Genomic DNA, 15,201 nt, shown 5'->3' on the forward strand with positions numbered 1-15,201 from the left:
ATGTATTATATTCATGATTCACGCTTTAAACATTATTCTTTCTTGTTTTCTGCGTGTATACAAGCGTTGTTTGAGGAGGACTACGAATTCATCGGGCTCTGGACGTGAAACGTGAACAAGCGTAGTTATTATTTGCATTGACGGAGAACAATCTCACCGACAAAAACCGGGCCACAGACTCCCAACTCGAGTTGGATCCGGACATTGAGATTCGAGAACAAACGAGCTTTTTTTTTTTTTTTTTTTTTTCATTCCTTTTTCTCCCAAGCAACTCAACTGAATCTCCTTCTGCTCAGCACAGGAGCCAAAGAGAAATCGAACGTGAGTTATAGTCGAGGAACGAGGAAGTAATGGCTACACCAAAAACGTGAGGATATGCACGCGTCGCGGCCAAGACATTGATACACGGCGTGTGCCGTCAAACGCTTCCGTTTTAAATTCACAACTTGACTTTAATTTTATTGACAGGTACAACTGCCACAAATATTTTACTAAATTTGTTATTTTTTTCAATTAAGAAAAATACTAAACATTATTTTCATATTCTCAAAAAAAAAAAAAAAATATTAATTGTGATTAAAATAATCAAAATTCTCCGAAATAACAATTTATAATGATATTTGATTTAAATTTGAATTTTTGAAAGTTAGTTCTTATTTAACCCAACAGATGGCGCATGAAAAATAAACTTTCTCGCTTTTTAATTGCCACCATTCTTAAACTAATTGACCAATTTTGCTCATCTTCGAACCTGACTTAGGTAATTACCTAAAGAACATACGTACCAAGTTTCATGAAGATCGGTTGAAAACTTTTCGAGATTTCCTGATGACAATGCTGATTACATTACGTATGTATATACATACTTATATAAATTCTCAACCAATGGTATTTTTGGAACCTACACGGAAAAAACAAGATGACACTGGATATCGTCCCAGATTATATTCAGTGATATCTGTGGTGAAAAAAAATTTCAGATAGTAGCTAGTATAATCCAGATTATACTGCGTGATGTCTGGATTATTCTCATTATAATCTAGATTATACTCATTGTGATCTGGATTATACTCATTGTAATCTGAATTATACTAGCTACTATCTGAAAATTTTTTTTAATCAGTATAATCTGGGATGATATCCAGTGTCATCTTGTTCTTTCCGTGTACTCGACTAATTATAACATATTGTATCAAAATCAGGTGAAAATTCCACTATAAGGACTAATGCAAGAGTTAGATTTCTAAAGGAATCTACCTAAAAACGTAAGGACTAAGTGCGGAGTTGATTGTTAATAACAAACACTCAAATTTCTAACGATTTTAATTAAATACAGTAATGACCGAAAGTACAACCAGAAAAATGACGTAACACTCTTAAGAAGCGAGCCAAAATATCTTCTACCTCGGGCAGGTGCATTGATCCATGAAAATATAAGAATAAAAATTGGAGCTCTCAGTTCTGAGTGTCCTTGTTCAGGTCGTTAATACTTGTACCGCACATCCGTACTCGTTAAGTCCCATACAGTATATAGCATACAGTCATACGGCATCCAGTATCCGCGTGTACTTAAATCTCAGTAGATTTTAATTGATCCAGTTTAATTACGGCCATATTTTATAACTGAATCAGCAGGGCCTGGATAATTGGAAATTTTAGGAAGTATTACTTATATATGTGAGAAATCGATATTATTTATATTCAGGGAAGATTTAAAAATAATAATAATATAATTTAAAATGTACGTAGCTCTCTAGAGTACAGGTGACGAGTCTGGTGGTCCTCGACAAGTAAAACCGAAAGGTATGATGCACACGTGTACGCCTTGTCAAGTTGTGGAGTAGTCGAATTTTATATACATACACGCACATACCTACTTTTATTTTCATTTTGTGATCACATATATGTATGTAGGTGTGTGTGTATGTATGTATTAAATGCAATGGAAAGGACCTGGAGTGGTGGAGGGCGCGTGGCACTTGGTCATAGCAGCTGCAGCTGCCGTTTCACAGCGTGTATAATACGTGAGTTAAATATTTAAGTGTGTAGAAATGACATTAATGTAGAGAAGTGTGTTATATATATATATATGTATATGTCATACTACACACACTAATACTTATCCTTTGGTACTGATAGATGGTGTTGTGGCGCGCGCCAAGTCTCATTAACAACTAAAGTCGTTTTCCCGCCATTTTAATAATATAACCAGTCATTTTAGACTTTGTAGTTGTTTTGCTCACTTAAAAAAAAAATTTTAAAAGTTTGAACACTTATAGGCTGTATATTGTGGATTCGATTCTAATTTAATTGGGTGTAGGTATCTGTAATATGCTCTGCTCTAAAGTAAACTCTGCAGTACATGTGCGCGGTTATTGTTTGTTATTGTTCGCGTAAACGAGCCTTTAAATAAGTTACCGAGAAAATTTGCCATTGTTTGGTAAAACAATTCGTAAGACTGCTCAAGGACATAGAGGTTTTGTAAGCACTAAGTACTCGCTTATTTGAATTTCTTTTGGTTGTTGATATTTAGAAAAAATTTTTTAATTTTTTAAGTTGTAAAAAAATACACTGAAACAAGTTTTAGGTGCAGAATTATTGATAAATACTTGAAAAAATTTATCTCAAATTTAATATTGTTAATTTTGATTGTATTCTTCAAAAAATTCGACGGGAACATTGAATCAAATTTTCATAAAAATTATTTTTTTTCAAGTTTTGTTGATAAATCCTGATTTAAAAAATTTCAAATTATAAATCATTAACATTTCTGTGTTTAATAAAATAAAATTAATTACTTTAATAAATTTTAAATAGCAATTTTTCGGATTTTTTAACAAATAAATTATTATAGAGAGAATTTTTTTAAAAATTCTACTTGCAGAAATTAAAAAAAAATTTTGTTTGTTGCATACACGAATAGAACAAAATGACACTGGATATCATCCCAGATTACACTGAGAGAAAAAAAATTTCAGATAGCAGCTAGTATAATCCAGATTACAATGAGTATAATATAGATATCACCCAGTATAATCTAGATTATACTAGCTACTGTCTAAAAAATTTTTTCACCACAGACATCACCGAGTATAATCTAGGATGATATCCAGTGTCATCTTGTTTCTTTCCGTGTAAAAGTAAAGAAAAAAGTTTTATGAATTTTTTAATTTCTAAATTCGCATTTTGTAAAAAAATTTTTTTTATAAAAAAGTTCATAATTAAAATTTTTTTTTTTTTTTAATAAAAGTTAACAATCTAGAATCAGTGATTCAATTTTTTCATTTAAATGAATTTTTTTTTTTTTATTTCAAACTTTCTTAATTTTAAAACCAAAAATTGTCTTCATATTATCTTCATGAGTTTTTAATTTATTTATTACAGTCCCAACAGCCTACTGGCCAATAACAGGGTCACTTTATGGTGCAATAATGTAAATTTATGGTAGAGAGTTTACATTACATGTTGATTATTATAATTATAATTATGCTAAATTATTACACATGAAGATTTAAAGGCTTTATATAAGTAATAGAAAACTGCTAGAAAAATTTATAATAAAATGAGACTAGTTAACATTTTTTGAATTATTTAAAAACATTTTAATTGAAAAAACTACATTTTTTTACTGAAATTATGATAAAACTGAACCGACAAAATTATGAAACATTACTGATTATTGCCATGCTTAAATTTAATAAAATTTAAAGAATTGACCGGAAAAAAGACTCCAAAATTCAAAAATTAATGAGGATGTGCACTAAATTTGCATTTTGTATTTTTTAAAGAAATTTAAATTTTGGTTTTTATTCCATAAGATTCACTCTGCAAATTCTTACAGTGTAAACATGAAAAAATCCTTTACAATATCAATTTTTTTTGTGTATGTATTTAAAAAAAAGAATTCCGAATTTCTTATAGAAATTTGTCTACATACTTATGTTTGAAAAAAAAACTGCAATTTCATCTAAAAATGAACTTGCATAATTTCTTGGCACGTGTCCGTATATTTATTTATTTTTAGTAAAAGCAGTGTAAGTTAAATACAACAAAACTCTAAAATTCGATTATGACGACCATCATCGTCCATACAAATATCAATAAATCTCCGTAAACATTATTATTATTGTTGTATTATTGAAATTGGATAAAAAGCGGATGTGTAGACAAAAACTATTGTCAAAAATAAAAAATAGAGATTTACAAAAATGAATTTTAAGATGAAATAATAAATTTATCATTTAGATATTAACTTTATTTGGTATCGGTATCTGTATCCTTGTGTGATTGTGTGATGTGTACACGGCAGCTGCAATAGTAATTGGTAGCTTTAGAGACCCGCATATCTCGTTCAAATGTCCTCGTGCATGATGTATCGAATTACCGAAGTTTGACAAAAATGCATTCGTTAAATTGCTCCGTTGTATATAAAAATAAAAATTAAAATCCATACTAACAATAATGATAATAAAAATAAGCTCGAGATAAAAAAATCAAAATCCTCGTTATTTATTTTTTATATGTAATTATTTAAAATTTTTAAAAACTCAAGTGCGATGTAAGATTCCTTTCACCTGCTGCCGCTTGGCGCTCTCTCCTTTGAGTATTTATTTATTTAATTTTTAAAATTGTTTTATAAAAAACAGAATTTTTTTTAATATATTTTTTTGAGTAAAAATAAATTTTTAAAAAGTAAAATAACTTTTATTGTAAATAAGTCGAACTTCTTTTGATCGGAAAGAGGGCGGATGAGACAGAAGAGAATAATGGAACCGAAAATAAGAAGTAAAGATCGAGAGAGCGATTACGATTGAAGAGGCCTTTACTTTTAGTTTTTAGTGCTCTCGTTTTATTTCTTACCAGACTTACTCGTTAATTACCAGCAATCATAATTATCGGCTCCCGGTGAGTTAATAAGTCAGGTGATTATGAAATTACCGGGAGTGAGACATTGTTTGACGGAATTACTCCAAGCCAGAACCAAAAGAAGAATGAATTTTGAATAAGCGGCCCAATCAAAGACGCTTCGAAATATTTAGTCCTTCGTCATCGCGCTTTGTTATCAAACATCATTTTTTATTTTAGTCTTTGCTTTTTAACTATGTTTTGTGGTTTTGCTTTGTCTAGATTATTGGGAATTAAATACACTTTTTGATGCTTATCAATGCAATCAATCAGTGAGATTCTTATTAGTTTTCAGTTTGATTTGAAATAAAATAAACACTGAAAAAAAATTAGTTGATTCATCAGGAGAATTATTTTTGATTTTAGATTAAAATATATTCTTTTGGATATGTTTTCAAATTGAAACAGATCTTTAAAAAATAACAGTTTAAAAAAACTAAAAAATACGCTTTTTATAGAAAACTGAACTAAAAAGAAGAAAATAAGTTTTAATCAATTTAAATTAAGGATAGTGATAAAAATTTCAATAAATATAAATTAATAATAGTGTAAATAAAAAAAAATGTATTTTATTTAAAAAAAAAAGCGTGGGGCGCTTTTTAAGATATTATAAAAATGATAATCACTCTACTTATGTCAGTCAATAGAATATTTATATCTATTGACCCATGCACCCCACGTTTTTTTTGCGTCAGTAAAGGCCCCAGTAAAGCTATGCCTTCGAACGGTCGCGCTGCAATTATTTTGAAAAGAATTTTAATTATTTTTTTTTTGGCGGATATAAAATTGGCGTACAAAAATTTAAATAATCTTTAACAAATTTTTATAAAAAAGTTAATAATTTATCTTTTTTTTTTTTTTTTTTTTTTAGCGGAAATTAATATTCTTAGATCAGTTATCCAATTTTGGCATTTAAATTTAATTTTTTTCATTTTAAACTTTTTTAATTTTAAAACCAAAAATTGTATTTATTTTATTTTTGTAAATTTTTAAATTATTTATAAAAATTTTTATTGAAAAAAATACACTTTTTTTCCTGAATTTATGAAAAAAATTGAACCGACAAAATCATGAAACATTGCTGATTACTGATTTCCTTAAATTTAATAAAACTAGATATAACACGCTCGCTTCGCTCGCCTTCAATCATTTAAAAATCCCGCCACTATCTCAGTCGACCAATCAACAACCGAATAAAATGGTCACAGAAGTGACGTAAAACGATACGACATCCGGCCATCAACTTTTTAGAAGAGGATCTAAAGAATTGACCGGGGAAAAAAGACTCCAAAGTTAAAAAATTAATGAGGGTGTACACTGAATAATTCATTCGACAGTTACTACCCTTTAAATCTGAGTAACTTTTAATTAGACAGTTATCTGAGGTTAACGGTCAAATTAAGCGAATGTTAATGTTAGTTATGTGAACAGATAGCCCATAGTATACTAATACGGACTACGGTATCTGTAATAATTAAACTACACGAGGCACGGGTGTAGAAAAATACCAACCGGTCGTTTAATTGGTCAGAATTCTATCCTAATCATAGACCAGCTAAATTTCTCCTTCATTTATTCTTTCTAATATAATCTTTTACTAATACGAGGATGTTAGAAGTTGTCCAATCGATAACTCTGATCTCCGGTGGTCCACGATCGCCGATTTTGTTCAATCGAGAAATCAAAGGAAGTAATTATGCATGTATATTAAATACATCAGAACAAATATAAATAATATAATTAAAAATAATTTAAGCGGGCATCGGAAGGATGAAGATAAAGAGGAAGACATGTGGAAAAAATTTGATAAAGTAAAAACGCTTCCGGCCTGGCATGGGAAACCAGATTTCCAGTTTTGTGGCCCAGATATATATGCATGCAGGCTCTAATTGATCTGGTCCAGATGATGATAATTATTGCGAGATAATAAAGTTTTAATGATTATAAATTTATATTTATTAAATCCGGCGTTTTATTGTTTTACTCTATACGATTCTGAGAAATTGGCACTGATTATTTTTGAGCTCGTTAATTTTGTTTAAATTACTTTTTTTGGTTCATCCTGCATCCGAGTACAATTTTAGTGGTTTGTTTTATTGAGACGTTCTCGAATTTTTATTGATGGTAATTACATCATTTTTTGAACATTTTATTTTTAGTTCAGACAATTTAATAACAATTTAAATCCGTCACTGTTAGTATTCAATTTCTGGGTTAAATATTAGAAATTGGATAAAATCACAAGGAATCTTTTTTTTAGGAAATTTTATTCTCTGAAAAAAGTCTTCATCAATTTTATCATATTTTTAGTATTTTGGTCAAAAATAAAAATTTTGCTTTGAGATATTTATTTGAAATTAATTTAATTAAATTATAAAATTACTTTTGATGTTATTAAGGGGACCCGGTGATCTAGCGGCCTAAAATTTAAGCTATTTTTATAATTTTATTTCTATATGAAAGTAATGACTAATGCTTTCAAATTTTTATTACACTTATTTTATTACTTATCAATTACATGAAAATTAAAATCAAAACAAAAAATAAATTTTTTTAAATAAGAAAAATGGCGCTGAAGTTCCCCTCTCCAAAAAAAAATAGATCTGAGTGGTGCGTGTTAATTGACCTCTCTCTCTGATCTGAAATTAAAAAAAAATGACAGATTTTTAATTAGTATACACGGAAAGAACAAGATGACACTGGATATCATCTCAGATTATACTCAGTGATATCTGTGGTGAAAAAAAATTTCAGAGAGTAGCTAGAAAAATCCAGATTATAATATTATCATATTTTTTTATTTTGGTCAAAAATGAAAAAAAAAATCTTGAGAAATCAGGAAAATACATGTTTACATTTTTAAATCAAAATTCTGAGTCAAATATAAAAAATACAGAGAAATGACCTAAAGCTTCTTTATAGGAAATTTGATTCTCTACAAGAAAGGTATTTGTAGATTTTGTCATGTCGTTAATATTTCAGTCAACATTTCCGAAAAAAATTCAAGAAAGTAAAGTTTTAAATAAATTTTAAAAATAAAATAAATAATTTTTAATCTTTAAAAAAAATAAATTTTAATCTTGAAAAAAAATATCAACATATTTTTTTTCAATTTTTACAAGCAGAATTTTTTATAAATTCTCTCTATAAAAATTTATTCCTTAAGAAATCCTTACAATTTCCATTCTTAAATTACTTTCAGTAACATAGAAATAATTAATTTAATTTAATTAAACGCAATAGTATTAATAATTCATTATTTCAAACTTTTAAGATTTAAAAATAAAATAGCCTTCATAAAAATTTGTTTCAACATTCCAAAAATATAATTATTATTTACAGTGTAATAAAAAAAAAAAAAAATTCTTAATTTCTTCTAATGTTCGTCCCAGCAATTATCAAGAATCTCTGGTATTTTTTTTTCCTTATTTCAACATTTGTCCTGTTATATACCCACAGCTTTCACTAATTTTTCCCGGAGATATCTGCAGTAAGAATAAGTAAGAAGTAAGCGGCAGAAAGACAGAGTCCCGGTAAATAAAATTAATACAAGCAGATCTGATCCCATTCCAGGGATACTCGGAGGCATTTATGTTGCCAATACTCCAAAAATAATGCACGTTCGTTCCCGAGACTCTTAACTTTGCCGAATCTTTTATGTTGACACTCGGTGGCTTTTTAAACCATTAATCTTAGGATATCCTATCCTGCACAGCAGTTACGTGTGTCGCATTGTCAGAGCCAACAAATAAATCCATTATTTGTACTACTTAAACATTCAACAAAACAAATTCGTCCGTGACATTCAACATCATTTTCACAATGATTTCGTTCCTTTTCTTTTGGATCTATTAACCTCTTCAGAATGGATAGAAACTTTAATAACTTTAACTTTACCAGACTTCAGTTAAATTCTAGAGACTAAATTTTTGAGCCTGACAGTCGCCATATGGCGCCTTTATGTTCTTCTGTTTGTTTACTCCCAGTTCCTTGGAAATTTTAAAATCCGTATCCAAATTAAACACATAACATAACCGAAGATTATTCAGACGCTATGATAGAACCATAAATCACAGATGCAATTCAGGAGAAAGCAGCTAGATTAAAAAATAGTAAGCAGAACCAAATCTTGAAACTCAAATATTTGGAAAATTTACAAACGCACGCCTCTTATATAAATGATCCTTTTTATTCACAATAGATCCAAAAAAATTGAGCAATACAAACATCCTTGCCTTTAAGCTTTTAAGATTCCAAAAAATCAACTGTCAAATTTTACTGTTACATATTAGGTAGATTTTTTTTGGGAATCAATTTAGCAGATAATAATTTATTTTAAAAATTTTTATAACAAATAAATTATGACAAAAAAAAAATAAAAACAAAAAATTGACATCGAGAAAATTAAAAAAGTAAAAAATGCAATTTTTTAGAATTAATTTTTCGGATCAAATTTATTTAATAAAAAAAAAATAAAACAATTATAATAGTGACAGCTAACTTTAATGTCATAGATTTCTTCAGAAATTTATCTGTTGTAGCCTGTCTCATGTCGTAATTTTAAGAAAATTTTGCCATAATATGTTTCATTTCATCGAATAATGTCAAAAATATAACATTGGCTCAAAAGTTTATAAATGTACTTATGTAAGTCATATAACGCGCCATGTGAGCAGGATTGCGCCCAAAGTTTTCAACCGATGTCATGAAATTTTGTAGGCTCATTTTATGGATCAATACCAAGATCAAGTTCGAAGATGAGCATAATCGGCCGGTTAGTTTACGAATTGTGAGTGTTTAAAAATTTTTTTTGTTTTTAAAAAATTTTGAATTTTGTATATTTTATGGAAATAATTTTCCAGATGCAAAAGATAGATGAAATCTATTCAAGATCAACGTATTGAACGTTAAAGTCGTCATTTGAACGTAATGAACGTTAAAAACTTATGTTGAACGTATCCAACATATTATAAATTTAAAGAGAACCAATAATGGGTGAAAATAAGTAATATTAAAACTACTTAAATAACTACACATGCTTGAAACGTAAATAGACAAAAAAAATTTTTTTTTCAGTTCTGTTAGGAAGATTTTACATTTCTTAGCTTAAATTTACCATTTTTTTTTTTTTTTTTTTTTTTGACGGAAATGTTTTATCGAAATTTTTTACCCTCGGAATGGTTTCCAAAATTGTGTAAAATTTTATGAAACATTATTCATACGATTTTACAATAAAAATGGCCTCATAAATCTGTATATAAAATGATAACTTTTCGTACAATTTTATAAAGTTTTGTACCACTGGATTTTTATTTAAAAAAAAAAAAAAAAAAAAAAAAAATTAACTTCCCGCTAGAAAAATTAAAAATGTGTAATTATTTGTTTGAGTAGTTTTAATAATACTATTTTCACCCATTATTGTTTCTCTTCATATTTATAATATGCTGGGTACGTTCAAATTACGATTTAAACGTTCAATACACTGATCTTACGTTTTCAACGTCTAATACGGTCAACCTACAATTTGAACGTTCAATACGTTGAATCTACTATTGAAATTTCGACTCGGGTAATATAAATAAAATTCTTTTTCCAGTGAATTTCCCTTTGGAGGAATTAAATCGCTCTGCTAATTTTTTATAGTACTCACCTAAAATTTTTCAAAAAAAAAAAAATCACTGCAAAAATCTACAGTCACTTTCCCTTCATCACTTCCACAGAAAGCCCAAAAAAAAAAAAAATACAGTGGACCCCGATGATCTGCACTATTTACCTCAAAAACTCCAAGAGCTCCGGCTCGTGTAGCGCTCCGTCAAAATCGTGTGTCTTTCCAAAAATCCTTTTTGTTACAAGACAAGACTAGGTTACACTACAAAGGCGTTCATTTTATGAATGAAAAAAAATTTTTTATTCTCCTGACGGGATAAATATTTTCATACTGATCTTTCGTCAGAAAAACCGGAGTATTAATAATAAAAAAAAAAATATTTTTAAGGCATAGACCAGCATTTACTTACTTACTTTGTTTATTTCTTCACTTTGTTACCAGTAACCAGCATAATCCTCAATACAAGATAAAAAAGAAAAAGTAAATGGTGGAAATCTTATTCATTTTGCCTATTCATTTTACATATTATTGAATCGGGTTTATCAACGCGGACACATTTACAAAAAATTTTTTCGAAAGAATAAATCTTAGAACTGAACGAAGATAGTCGTTCTGTGGCCCGATTCACAATGACAACGAGTCTATTCATCAACATGTAACATTAAATTTTATTATTTGCACAAGATTAAGATTTCAGATTAGTTTATCGATTTTTAAAAATAAATAAATGTCAATAATATAAATATAAATATAAAAATAAATTGTTATTGCTGTTTAAATGTTTATTAACAAGACATTTATAGTTAGTTTATTTTTTCCAAGTAGATTTATTGTTTATTTCTAAACATTTACTCGTTGGTGGTATTTCAATAAAAATTTATTAATTTTTCTTAAACAAAACACGATTTTGCAAACAGCAGGTTGAAGCTGTACAAATAAAAAAAAAAAAAAATGAGATATTTTGATGGTAAACACAAACTTTGACGGTGGAAAGATCTAAATCCTGCGCCTAGATAAATTTTATTGACGGTAGAACTGTTGAAATTTTTTTAAAAGAGCAAATTCATTTTAAGAAGAATTAAATGTTAGTTTTTGGAATTATTGTATTACATTTCATTTTTTCCGGCTTTTGTATTTATTTATTTCGGCATTGAGCGGGAATTAATCTCATCGATCGGCTGAAATTCATGCTGACAATCATGACTTGTTAAGTAATAGGTGTCAAGGATTTTTAATAAGTCAAGGATTGGGATTTAATTTTAATACAAAGGGCATTTGTTTATTTTTTTTTTTTTTTTAATAATTAACTTTTTATTTTTCTGATTTGAAATTTATTTTAAAAATCAAAAACTTACTTTTTTCAATAGAAAAATCGAGAATATTTTGGTCGAAGAATTTTTTCTGAAAAAAAATTATCTTTCTTAATTTAATCATTAATTAATCATTTATATTATCCTGTAAGTACGGTATTAATAAAAAAAATCAATTTCAGTTTCGAGAAAACTCTTTTTTTGACATGTCGAGAATAGAGCACTACCCTAACGCTTCACTTATGAGGCGTGCAATGGAACAATAATTTATAAGAAGTAAAATAGTTGCAGGTACAAGTAATTTTTTTATATCAGAACATGACGAGAAAAAAATAGGGATTTTTTCTACTTTTGCATAGGAATTTTTCCAATAGTAACATAGGCATTTTTTCTTTATTAACATGATAGAAATATCCATGTGATATAGGAAAAATTCATATATGACATGAAAAAAAAATTTTTTTTTCAATTGAAAAAAAAATAGAAATCGAAAAAACACCATTCTGAAATTTTCAGGATATTTGTAGAAAATGTCAAAGTTTCATATGAAAGAAAAAAAAAAGAAATCAAAAATGTTTATCATCGAAAAATTCGGAGTTTTTTCGGAAAATCTAAAAAATAACGATAAAGATAGGTTTGAATAATTTTTTTCTATTTTTTCCCAAAAAGAACATTTAATAAAAAAAATTTTGAAAAAAAAACATCCCGATAGGTCAATTTTTGAAAAAGCTATGGCAATTTAAGCCACACCGTCCATAATCTGCTGGATTTTTAATTTTTTCGAAATGTAAAGCAAAATTTGAAAAAAATTTCCTCGAATTTTTTTATCACAAACCGACTGTATATCACTGTTTTACTTTTAAATTATCTGAAATTGCTCGAATGAGAAAATTTTTATGTAAATTTGTAATTATTAAATTAAGTTACATAAATTTTAGTGATAAATGAATTTTTCCTATCACATGGATATTTCTATCGTGTTAATAAAGAAAAAATTCCCCTGTTTCGGGAATTGGAAAAATTTCTATATCAACATAGGAATTTTTCCTATGCAAAAATAGGAAAAATCCCTTTTTTTTTCGCCGTGTAGTATAGAAATTTTTACGTAACTTTAGGCTATATAAAATAGCATCGTTCTCGACTAAAGAAATTTTTTTTTCGTATTAAAATTTAACGTGACATTTGATTTAATCAATCGACTTAATTTTACCAGCATGTTTGTATATGTGAATCTCGGTATTAATATTAATTATTATTTTTGTAATTTCCGGTGATTACAATGACGATAATGAGGCTGGAGCAAGATGACTAGATAATAAATTTTTTGCTAGTCAGTAAAATAACTTGCGTCGAAAAAATTAAATTGCAGAGTGAGAGATCGGGAGGTGAGTAGAATTAAATGTATTTGTGATTAAGACGTGATTGCATATTTAATGTAACGAGGGGGATCATCGACACCCCATTGCGTTTGTGTGCATTTGATTATGAGGAGCGTCAAGTCTCAAGTCTGACACAAGGTCGTACGTTAATTTAACACTTTTACTGCATATTTACGTACTTGTAAGTACAAGTACGTATGCAAGCACCAAGAGCATCTTATTCTTATTTCTCTTTATTTTTAATTTTATTATTATTATTATTATTATTATTATTATTATGTTATGTACCTCCAACCTCCATCTACTTCTACCTGCCATGCTTATTAAACATAAATCATAAAGTACTTTTATTTATAATTACAACTTCAACTTTTAAATTTTCTTACACTCTCTCTCAAAAAATCAATTAATTAGTGTTATATATTTTGGCAAAAAAAAAAAAAAATATGTACATACATTGTTTATATATTTATATCTTTTGAGCTAAAAAAAAATTCGGCAATTTTTTTATGCGCCCGAAACATCTGGTTGCACCTTATGGCGGTACATAAATCTATAAGAAATATTTTTTAATTGTTTCTAAGTTAAATATCAGATAAATATTTTCAAAATATTTATTATTATTATCATCATTAATTTGAAAAATTCATTTAAATCTTAAAATTGTCAGTTACTGTCTTTAAAATTACGTAGTTGTATTAACGATATAAAAAAATTTATAAGAACTTCTATAATAAAAAAATTAATTTTCTACAAAAAATGTGGCTTATAAATTTTTTGTATACTTAATATTTCAGCCATAATAATAATAACAAAAATTTTAAGTCAATATTATTATTATTATTATTATCTATATCATTAAGAGAATAAGAAAAATTTAGTGTCCAGGATATTCATATGATAAAATCGGTTTTTTTTTAAATGAAATTTAGTGTCATTGCAAAGGTCTTGACTTAAATTTGTGCCTTTTCAAGATTTCATATCATTCTCACGGATGGTTAATTTATTATAATAAGTATTTAGGCTAGATTCGAAAATGATCTATCTCTAGATACATAATTAAGAAATGACCTTGTATCTTGTAAACTATTGACATTTTTAATGATATAAGCTCATTCCGATGTTACACTCATCGAGACCTTTCATTTGAGTACCCACATCAATTTTTCATATATTTATATATATATTATATATATGTATATATGAAAAATGTATGAAAATTCATGTGGGTACTCAAATGAAAGCTTTTGATGAGTGTAACATCGGGATGAGTTTATATCTTAAAAAAAGTCTATAATTAAGAAATGACATTGCTATTTTGTCAGCTAATGCTATTTTTAAAGAGATGAAAATGATATTTTTAAAGAGATAAGCTCACCCTGACATTACACTCATTGAGACCTTTCATTTGAGTATCCACATCAATTTTTCATATATTTTATATATTTATATATTTCACAAATACCATATATATATATAAAATATATATAAATATTCATGTGGGTACTTAAATGAAAGCTCTTGATGAGTGTAACGTCGAAATGAGTTTATATCTTTAAAAACGTAAATAGTTAAAAAAGTACAGTGCAATTTAACAAAAATCATTATTTAATAGATCAAAATTTCATTTATTTAGAGTTCATAAGTCACGGTAGTCACATAGTGACTGCAAGGCTGCTATTGATTATTATTGTTGTTATTATTATTCACAAAATAATTTTTGAAACTATAAAACTGTAAACAAGATACCAAAAGAGTTTTTTCGCACGGTGTCTAACGAACTCACAAATGACATACTGATAAAAAACAAGACATATGTTGCATACGTTACTCCATATATCCATCACATGGCCCATGATCACGAGTTAGTTCCCTTTAACTCCTAACGGCTCAACTTGAGGTATTTAGATTATGTATACATGCGCACACATGCACAATTACATATACATACATTATATAATATATAATATAAAGCTGTTCTTATCCCCCTCGTAGTGTA

The sequence above is a fragment of the Cotesia typhae genome, unplaced genomic scaffold, assembly GCF_013202065.1.
Source record: "Cotesia typhae breed Kobodo isofemale line unplaced genomic scaffold, CoteBio_Ctyphae contig_43, whole genome shotgun sequence".
Taxonomy (NCBI): domain Eukaryota; kingdom Metazoa; phylum Arthropoda; class Insecta; order Hymenoptera; family Braconidae; genus Cotesia; species Cotesia typhae.